This window comes from Sphaeramia orbicularis, unplaced genomic scaffold (assembly GCF_902148855.1).
Source record: "Sphaeramia orbicularis unplaced genomic scaffold, fSphaOr1.1, whole genome shotgun sequence".
NCBI classification, from domain to species: Eukaryota; Metazoa; Chordata; class Actinopteri; order Kurtiformes; family Apogonidae; genus Sphaeramia; species Sphaeramia orbicularis.
The window spans coordinates 424,860-435,245 of NW_021941551.1; positions in this window are offsets into that span (position 1 = coordinate 424,860).

Genomic DNA, 10,386 nt, shown 5'->3' on the forward strand with positions numbered 1-10,386 from the left:
GTGGTTCTTCCTTTATCGGTGGTTCTTCCGTTATCGGTGGTTCTTCCGTTATCGGTGGTTCTTCCGTTATCGGTGGTTCTTCCGTTATCGGTGGTTCTTCCGTTTTCGGTGGTTCTTCCGTTATCGGTGGTTCTTCCGTTATCGGTGGTTCTTCCGTTATCGGTGGTTCTTCCGTTATCGGTGGTTCGTCCTGTGTGCTTTCAGATCCGTCCCATGTCAGCAGGATTCCCTGATCAGCTGATTGGATTCAGTGTTTGAATGGACTGGACATGGACTCACACACACACGAGTGACAGCAGCACATGTTTCAGTTCATTTATTCAGATCCCCATTAACAACTGATGATTCAGTTCCTATTCTTCCAGGGCTCTCCTCTACATTACATTACAGTTTCATTATTTTACATGAATGTTACACCATATGTTGGATGACATGTTTGTTCCAGGCCAGTAGGGGGCGCTTCAGACTGAAGATACGGAAGACAGGATGAGATACACCACCACGACCACAGTCTACGTCCACAGTCTACGTCTACAGTCTACGTCCACAGTCTACATCTACAGTCTACGTCCACAGTCTATGTCCACAGTCTACGTCTACAGTCTACGTCCACAGTCTACATCAACAGTCTAAGTCCACAGTCTACGTCCACAGTCTATGTCCAGTCTACGACCACAGTCTACGTCCACAGTCTACATCTACAGTCTACGTCCACAGTCTATGTCCACAGTCTACATCTACAGTCTACGTCCACAGTCTACATCAACAGTCTACGTCCACAGTCTACGTCCACAGTCTATGTCCAGTCTACGTCCACAGTCTACGTCCACAGTCTACATCAACAGTCTACATCTACAGTCTATGTCCAGTCTACGACCACAGTCTACGTCCACAGTCTACATCCACAGTCTATGTCCAGTCTACGACCACAGTCTACGTCCACAGTCTACATCCACAGTCTACATCCACAGTCTACATCTACAGTCTACATCCACAGTCTCTGTCCACAGTCTACGTCTACAGTCTCTGTCCACAGTCTACGTCCACAGTCTACATCCACAGTCTACGTCCACAGTCTACATCCACAGTCTACGTCTACAGTCTACATCCACAGTCTCTGTCCACAGTCTACATCCACAGTCTCTGTCCACAGTCTACGTCTACAGTCTCTGTCCACAGTCTACGTCCACAGTCTACATCCACAGTCTCTGTCCACAGTCTACGTCCACAGTCTACATCCACAGTCTCTGTCCACAGTCTACGTCCACAGTCTACATCCACAGTCTCTGTCCACAGTCTACGTCCACAGTCTACATCCACAGTCTCTGTCCACAGTCTACGTCCACAGTCTACATCCACAGTCTCTGTCCACAGTCTACGTCCACAGTCTACGTCCACAGTCTACATCAACAGTCTACATCCACAGTCTACGTCTACAGTCTACGTCCACAGTCTATGTCCAGTCTACATCTACAGTCTACGTCCACAGTCTACGTCCACAGTCTACATCTACAGTCTACGTCCACAGTCTACGTCCACAGTCTACGTCTACAGTCTACGTCCACAGTCTACGACCACAGTCTATGACCACAGTCTACGTCTACAGTCTACGTCCACAGTCTACGTCCACAGTCTACGTCTACAGTCTACGTCCACAGTCTACGACCACAGTCTACGTCTACAGTCTACGTCCACAGTCTACGACCACAGTCTGTGTCTACAGTCTACGTCCACAGTCTACGTCCACAGTCTACGACCACAGTCTACGTCCACAGTCTACGTCTACAGTCTACGTCCACAGTCTATGTCCAGTCTACATCTACAGTCTACGTCCACAGTCTACGACCACAGTCTACGTCCACAGTCTACGTCTACAGTCTACGTCCACAGTCTACGACCACAGTCTACATCCACAGTCTACGTCTACAGTCTACGTCTACAGTCTACGTCCACAGTCTACGTCCACAGTCTATGTCCACAGTCTACGTCTACAGTCTACGTCCACTATCTACGACCACAGTCTACGTCCACAGTCTACGTCCACTAAACACCATCCTTCTGACTGACCTGCTGATGATGTGTGCTAAAGGTGTCAGGTTTCATTTTCAGTCCAACGTCCTGAAGGTCCGATGGACGACTGGGATCAGCTGTGGTCCATAAACAGTTTTTCCAGAACCTTCTTCCCAAAGCCGTCGGTCAGAATGAGTTGGTATTTGTTGTGGAACATCTTTGGGCTGAGGTCGACCAAGTTTGTTCACAGAATTGGGAAATGTTGATTTGTGAATTTTATATGAATTTTTTTAATGTTCTAAATCCCCTTTGGTTTATAATGGGACCCATTTCAAAGTGTGAAAAGTTGAAAACAGTTGAAGATATTGATCTGTTCATTCTGATTTGATTTGAATGCTGACCAGAAGTCTTGTGTTCTTGGAGGTGTGGGTATCTCCTCATAATGTATTTGTGTGGCTGTTGCAGGGTCATCCCGTTGTTCCCTTTCTTTCTCCGACCATAGAAAACAGTTTGTCACTCCATCCTCCATCCTCCTCTTCCCTCCCAGATGTTCCAGGGCCTGTATTCCTACAGATTCTCAGAATCCTCTCACAGCTCCTAACTGAACCTACAAATTCCTAGCAAGGACTGTTATCTTAGGAGTGATTCCAGAGCACTGTCAGAGAACTGTGAGTCAGGAATGGACAGAAAGTCCTGTTAGTGAGGAGGTGTGGTCCACCTGCTGACAGGTATGAGTCATCATTTCAAAGGCTGTGATTGGTTGATCCTAAAAGTTAGAAAAAACTATACTTTTGGTGATAATGGCCAAAGGACGGACCCTGAAATGGATAAACTGAATCAGAGAATCTAATCTGATGAAGACTGTGGAACTGTAAATAATATTTCACATAAAATTTACTATCTGTTCAATGAACAGTAAACTGTACTTTAAAATGATCCGACAAAATATGTGAAAAAAACTCAGGCCCACAGTATTCACATAGTGATAGTTCTATTTATTTGCTCATATTAATTGGCACACTGTAAAAAATAATCTGTAATTTAACAGAATTTTCACTGTTTATTTGACAGATTTTTCCTGTATTTTTAAGATACAGGAAAATATCAATGAAATGATGAAAACAGACTGAGATTTTACATGTCAAATGTAAAACAACACAAAAAACATTGTAACTGTGAATAACCATCAAATTTACATTTTTTAAAAGAATTTTTTTTCTTTTTTAACAGAAAAATACAGTTCAAATACTTTTGCAAATGTATGATAATTTCACAAATATTTCTTTTCCAGTCATGAGATTAAACTGTTAATTTAAAGATTAATACTGTAAGAAAAAAAATAAAACCAGATAAAATTACTGACAGTTAACGGTAACAGAAGTATTAGTTCTGTCAATTGAACCAGACTTGTTTGTTAATTGACAAATATCTTGTGTAATTACAGGAGGTTTCACAACAAAAATGTTGAATAAATGTATTTTTGTGAATGTATAACATGTATAAGCACTGATAAACTGTCCAAATACAGTTTTTATCAGTGGATTGGACAACTGAGTCTCACTGAAAATTATTTATATATATATTTATAGGGAATTGGATTGTTTTAATACATGAAAATATTCTTTATTAAACATTAAAAAGTAAAAAAAGAAAAGAAAAGAAAAGTAAAATCTCATGTAAAGTTAGGGCAAAAACCTGTATTTTAATGATGGAAAATTACTGTAGTTTTATGAGATGATTATTTTCCATGATTTAACAGTATTTTTTGGCGCCCCTGCTGCTGGAATAACACAATTTTTTTTTTTACTTTTTTCCTCCTCTGCTTAAGGAACTCCTCTTCCCCTTAACAGTCCTCTTCCCCTTAAAAGTCCTCAGCCCCTTAACAGTCCTCTTCCCCTTACCAGTCTTCTTCCCCTTACCAGTCCTCTTCCCCTTAAAACTCCTCTTCCCCTTACCAGTCCCCTTCCCCTTACCAGTCCTCTTCCCCTTACCAGTCCCCTTCCCCTTAAAACTCCTCTTCCCCTTAACAGTCCTCTTCCCCTTACCAGTCCTCTTCCCCTTACCAGTCTTCTTCCCCTTACCAGTCCTCTTCCCCTTACCAGTCTTCTTCCCCTTACCAGTCCTCTTCCCCTTAACAGTCCTCTTCCCCTTACCAGTCTTCTTCCCCTTAACAGTCCTCTTCCCCTTACCAGTTCTTCCCCTTACCAGTCTTCTTCCCCTTAACAGTCCCCTTCCCCTTACCAGTCCCCTTCCCCTTACCAGTCCTCTTCCCCTTACCAGTCCTCTTCCCCTTAACAGTCCTCTTCCCCTTACCAGTCCCCTTCCCCTTAACACTCCTCTTCCCCTTACCAGTCCTCTTCCCCTTAAAACTCCTCTTCCCCTTACCAGTCCTCTTCCCCTTAAAACTCCTCTTCCCCTTACCAGTCCTCTTCCCCTTAAAACTCCTCTTCCCCTTACCAGTCCTCTTCCCCTTAACACTCCTCTTCCCCTTAACAGTCCTCTTCCCCTTAAAACTCCTCTTCCCCTTACCAGTCCTCTTCCCCTTACCAGTCCCCTTCCCCTTAAAACTCCTCTTCCCCTTACCAGTCCTCTTCCCCTTAAAACTCCTCTTCCCCTTACCAGTCCCCTTCCCCTTAACACTCCTCTTCCCCTTACCAGTCCTATTCCCCTTAAAACTCCTCTTCCCCTTACCAGTCCTCTTCCCCTTAACAGTCCTCTTCCCCTTAAAACTCCTCTTCCCCTTACCAGTCCTCTTCCCCTTAAAACTCCTCTTCCCCTTACCAGTCCTCTTCCCCTTAAAACTCCTCTTCCCCTTAACAGTCCTCTTCCCCTTACCAGTCCTCTTCCCCTTAAAACTCCTCTTCCCCTTACCAGTCCTCTTCCCCTTAAAACTCCTCTTCCCCTTACCAGTCCTCTTGCTTCTCTGAACACATTTCTCCTTAGGAGCTCTCTTAAGGGTTCGGATTCTTTAGGAACAGCTCTTATCTTTACTAGGATGGACTTTTCATTTTTAGGGGAAATTCTCAGAAAACTTCCTGATTGTTAGAGTTTGGGTGGAATTTGGAAACTGGGAGCACCTGTGCCTGAGGATCTGTGGGAATACGAGCCCAGGGGTTCCTCTGACCACAACAACGTCCGCTTCAAGTCTGTCCAAACTGTCCGTCAAAAGCTTCATCTGTCCGACCGCTACGTCTGCGCCCGCCTCCCGCAGAGCGAAAAGGAGGCCCCTCCCCTTTCCCAGCGGTCCTAAACGTATCCCTGAGCCCGGCTGCCCTGCCCTTTGTACGTGCCCCTGCAGATGGGCTCATTTGCCCCTCAGTGTGGAACAAACTCTACTAGATCAGCCTCAGTCTGAGCTGAGCAGGTTAGACCTTCACAGTGACACTGGATCCCAGTATCGCGCTCCTGCCGTCTTTGAACCGGTTATGGCCGCTCCCCCCTCGCCGTACGTCGCCCCCTCGTCTTTTACCCTCCGCTGCCGGGACGGGGCACGTTTTCTCGGTCCCGCCCACCACTGTAACCGCGCCGCAGACGGTACCTGCGGTTATCCGAGGAAATCCCCCCGTTTGCTGCCAAACCGACTCCCTGGGGTCCGGTTAGCGTCCCGGTCCAACACCACGACGGTCGTCGGCGTGTTTCCAGGACCAGTTTGAGTTGAACAGACCACAGAGCGCAACATACTGTGGTCTGGTCCAGAACTGTCAGTCGTCTGCTCTGGAACTCCAGCTGGGATTGACTTCAAACTTGGTCTACAGCTTCTGTACGATGATGTCAGCACACGTTAGTGAAATTATTTGGATCTGGATCTGATTCTGGATCTGGTGCCACTTTGACTAATGTTCCCATTCTAACAGACAGGAAGTGGATGGATCCAATAACTCCGTAAATATCAATGATATCCAGCGTGAGTTTGAGTTTGTGACAGATGTGACTGAATATGAGCAGAACATGGACTGTTTGTGTAATAGAATAAATACACACAACAGGCTGAGAATAAAGGACATCTGGACACATTTCCCAAAGCTTTGACTTTGGCCGCTCAGCTCCAGGACCATTGGTCCCATTGGTCTGGACTTCCTGCAGCGGTTTGGGTTTGTGGTCCAGATGTTTCCCAGTTCCTCCCACCCAGCTGGTGTGGAGTTCATGCCCTTGGCCGTCTCTTACCTGCTGTCCCGGTGGTCGGTAATCGGACTTATTCTCAGCCCTATTACCCACGTGGCCGACGCCCCGTTGGTTCCCGTGTCGGCCGTGGATCTGAGGCCAAAGCAGGAGTCAGGATAAACCAATGGGACAAAGGCGTGGCAGCTGGTCTTCCCATGTGGGCTCTTCCTAAATGGGCTCATGACATTGATGACACAGCTGTAGATCTGGAGGATGGAACCAAATGGGTGACAGAAGGCTTTGGTGCTGTTTCTGTGCAAATCAAAGCCCTCACAGATGTTGTCCTTCAGAACGGTGCAGCTCTAGATGACATGCTGCCATCCTCAGGAGCTGTTTGGCACATAATAGGACAAGAACGCTGCACTTTTATCCCCGACGGCTCAGGAAACTGGACCTCTGTGGTCGATCACTTAAACCAGCTTCGAATTCGCATATTTAATGCCCCCCCCACTGAAGGGTTGTACCTTTGGCAGTGGCGGACCTCTGGTCCATGGGGGCAGGTTTTCCTTACAGTAGCAAGCCCATCCCTTGCCGTCTGTGTTGTGTGTGTGTTCCTGCTGCCTTGGTCCTCAGATCAGGAACAGGATTTCCTCCAGACTCAGTCCCACCCTCCTGACCTATCAGCTGGTCCACGCTCGCTCCAAAGCTGTCCCTCAGACCCCGCCCTCTTCTGATTTGGACCCCTCCCATTTCTCGGACTCCGGCTGAGACGCCGTCTTTGAAGCTCCCAGCCGGTTTGTAAATGCGTTGTTTTCACTTCCTCGTCAGCTCGCTCATACTGTGCGCCTTATGCACACCAAACAAAGCGCTTCCATTCTGGACACGCAGATTTTCTACTTCCAGCCCATGACGTCTCATCTGAAACCTGTGAGGGTGTCATGTGACTGAGCTGGAATTCTGTGAAGGTCCAACCAAATGTTATTGTCACTAGATCTGACGTGTGTGTTTTACTCTTTTATACTAACGTTGTTATGGTAGATGATATTTTTGTGTATTTTTCTTTCCCGTTCAGTTGATCCTGACGGAACAAAAGGGAGGAATGTTCATACTGGTTTGACTGGAATGCTGACCATAAGTCTTCTGTTCTTGGAATTGTCTGGATCTCCTCACAGCTGCTAGTTTGTCTGACACCTGTGTCCTTCAGAACATGAATGTTTGAACAGTTTGAACTTGTGGGCCTCAGCAGAGCAGGAGCTGTCAGTTCTGGAATTCAACTGGAACTCTTCCCACTTCCCAGAAGGACTCCCAGCTCTTCCATTCTGTCCTGTGTCCATCTGATATTCTTTCTTCTGCTCAGCCACTGCATCATACGTCCTATTTGATATGAACCGATCCCATGGAAGCTCAGCACAGGCCTGTAGAAGTTAGACTGAGTTTCAGTTTTCAGTAGAACTGACTCTGGACAGAGGGCGGAGCTTCGTCTGTCAGCTTTCTCATTTGTGCACAAAGAAACGGATCGCCTGATTGAAGCGAATCCATTCTCCACCAAGTCTGTGTGGTTTTCCTTCCATCACAGATCCAATGAGTCTGGATCATAGACAGGAAGTCACACATGGGCTTTCATTTGGGGCCCTGACCTTTGACCTGGAGTGACCTTGGAAGGTCAAACAAATGTCAATGAAAGTCTTGAAATATGGACTACAACACCCTTGGTCCGATATAAATATATATATATATATATATATATATATATATATATATAAAATCTGTGTACATATGTGTTCTTTTTCAGACTTGTATATATTTTTTTAATCGTTGCCTTACTGTTGTATTGTTTAGTTGTGATGCAGACTGACCCTCAGGTGAAGACAGCAGTCTGAATGTCCAACATGTACCAGTGCTTAAATTCCCTTTGATCCTTTTCCATCTTTAATCCTCCATATCTGCTCCTTTAACTCTGTCTGTTCATTATTATTCTGACTTGTATTTACTCCTGATTCATGTCCAATCAACAGTCCTATTAAAGTGTGTGTGAACACTTGTGTGTTTTCCATGACAGCTTGAACACCAGCATTGACACCAAAGTGAACAAAGATGGGTCCAACTGAGGTCAACGAAACCAGAACTGAGATAGAAGAAAACTGACCTGAACAATGAACAAAGGTGGAGGACAAAGAAGGGGGGGGGGGCATTAGACTAAGAAATTAAACCAAACCATTAACTCAGTCAAAATGACAGAAAAAACACTAATGACTAGAACTACACACAAAATACTGAGAAGAATAAATGTGATTTAAACTAAGAATTAAAGGTGTCGTATGTAGGACTGTGGCCCAAAGTATAGAACTATAGAATAGAACCAGTCTGATATAGAATAGAACCAGTGTAATATAGAATAGAACCAGTCTGATATAGAATAGAACCAGTCTGATATAGAATAGAACAAGTCTGATATAGAACAGAACCAGTCTGATATAGAATAGAACCAGTCTGATATAGAATAGAACCAGTCTGATATAGAATAGAACCAGTCTGATATAGAATAGAACAAGTCTGATATAGAATAGAACAAGTGTAATATAGAATAGAACCAGTCTGATATAGAATAGAACAAGTGTAATATAGAATAGAACCAGTCTGATATAGAATAGAACCAGTGTAATATAGAATAGAACCAGTCTGATATAGAATAGAACAAGTCTGATACAGAATAGAACAAGTGTAATATAGAATAGAACCAGTCTGATATAGAATAGAACCAGTCTGATATAGAATAGAACCAGTCTGATATAGAATAGAACAAGTGTAATATAGAATAGAACAAGTCTGATATAGAATAGAACAAGTGTGATATAGAATAGAACAAGTGTGATATAGAATAGAACAAGTGTGATATAGAATAGAACAAGTGTAATATAGAATAGAACTGTAATAGACTGAGTACAGAGGCAGAACCCAAAAGCAAGACCACAAATACCGAATAAGATTTAGTGTTTTTATTAAACACTTTTACAGAAGAAAAAACTCTACACCGAGAATATTTGTCTTCTGAGAGGCCTCCGGTTCCGGGGGTAAACGTCAGGGCTGCGGGTGGGATAGACAGACGGCCGACTCGGCCGAGTCGGGAAAACCCCCACGGAATCCCCACTAGGGACAGACAGAGGGTGGTCAATAGACAAGCCAGGTCATACACGGGAAAACAATCAATCGAGCAACGGTACATAGGGGACGAGCAAACTCACGGTAGTATCCAGGCGGAGGTCGAAGCACAGGTTAACGTTGGAGGCTGAGGTAATAAAGGGAGCAGGCAGAGACGAAGTCGGGTACGAACCAGGTCGGGAACAGGCAGGCAGGAAGAGGTCAGGCTGAATCGAAGGTCGAGGGACGAAAACAGGTCAAACACGGCAGACGAACAAACAGGATCCAAGAAACGCTGGTAAGTGAATACAACGAGTTGCAGAGCACAAACTGGCAAAGGAACAGGGGAAGACACAGGGTTTAAATACACAAGAGGGCGGGAAGACAATGAGACACAGGTGGAGATAATCAGGGAGGAGCAAGGTAATCAGGTGAAAGGTGAACACAAAAGGAAGTAAAGACAACAGACAAGACACATGAGGGAAACTTAACAAAATAAAACAGGAAATGACAAACAAAACAGAAAAGACAGACAAAGTCCAGAAGCCGACATGACAAGAACCAGTCTGATATAGAATAGAACCAGTCTGATATAGAATAGAACAAGTCTGATATAGAATAGAACCAGTCTGATATAGAATAGAACAAGTCTGATATAGAATAGAACCAGTCTGATATAGAATAGAACCAGTCTGATATAGAACAGAACCAGTCTGATATAGAATAGAACCAGTCTGATATAGAATAGAACAAGTCTGATATAGAATAGAACCAGTCTGATATAGAATAGAACCAGTCTGATATAGAATAGAACAAGTGTAATATAGAATAGAACAAGTCTGATATAGAATAGAACCAGTCTGATATAGAATAGAACCAGTCTGATATAGAATAGAACCAGTCTGATATAGAATAGAACCAGTCTGATATAGAACAGAACCAGTCTGATATAGAATAGAACCAGTCTGATATAGAATAGAACAAGTCTGATATAGAATAGAACAAGTGTAATATAGAATAGAACCAGTCTGATATAGAATAGAACCAGTGTAAGGTTTATGGGCCGGATCTATGACGAAGATGAAAACGACGACAAAGACGAGGATTCAGAGGGACCCAAATCGGATGCTGGACGGC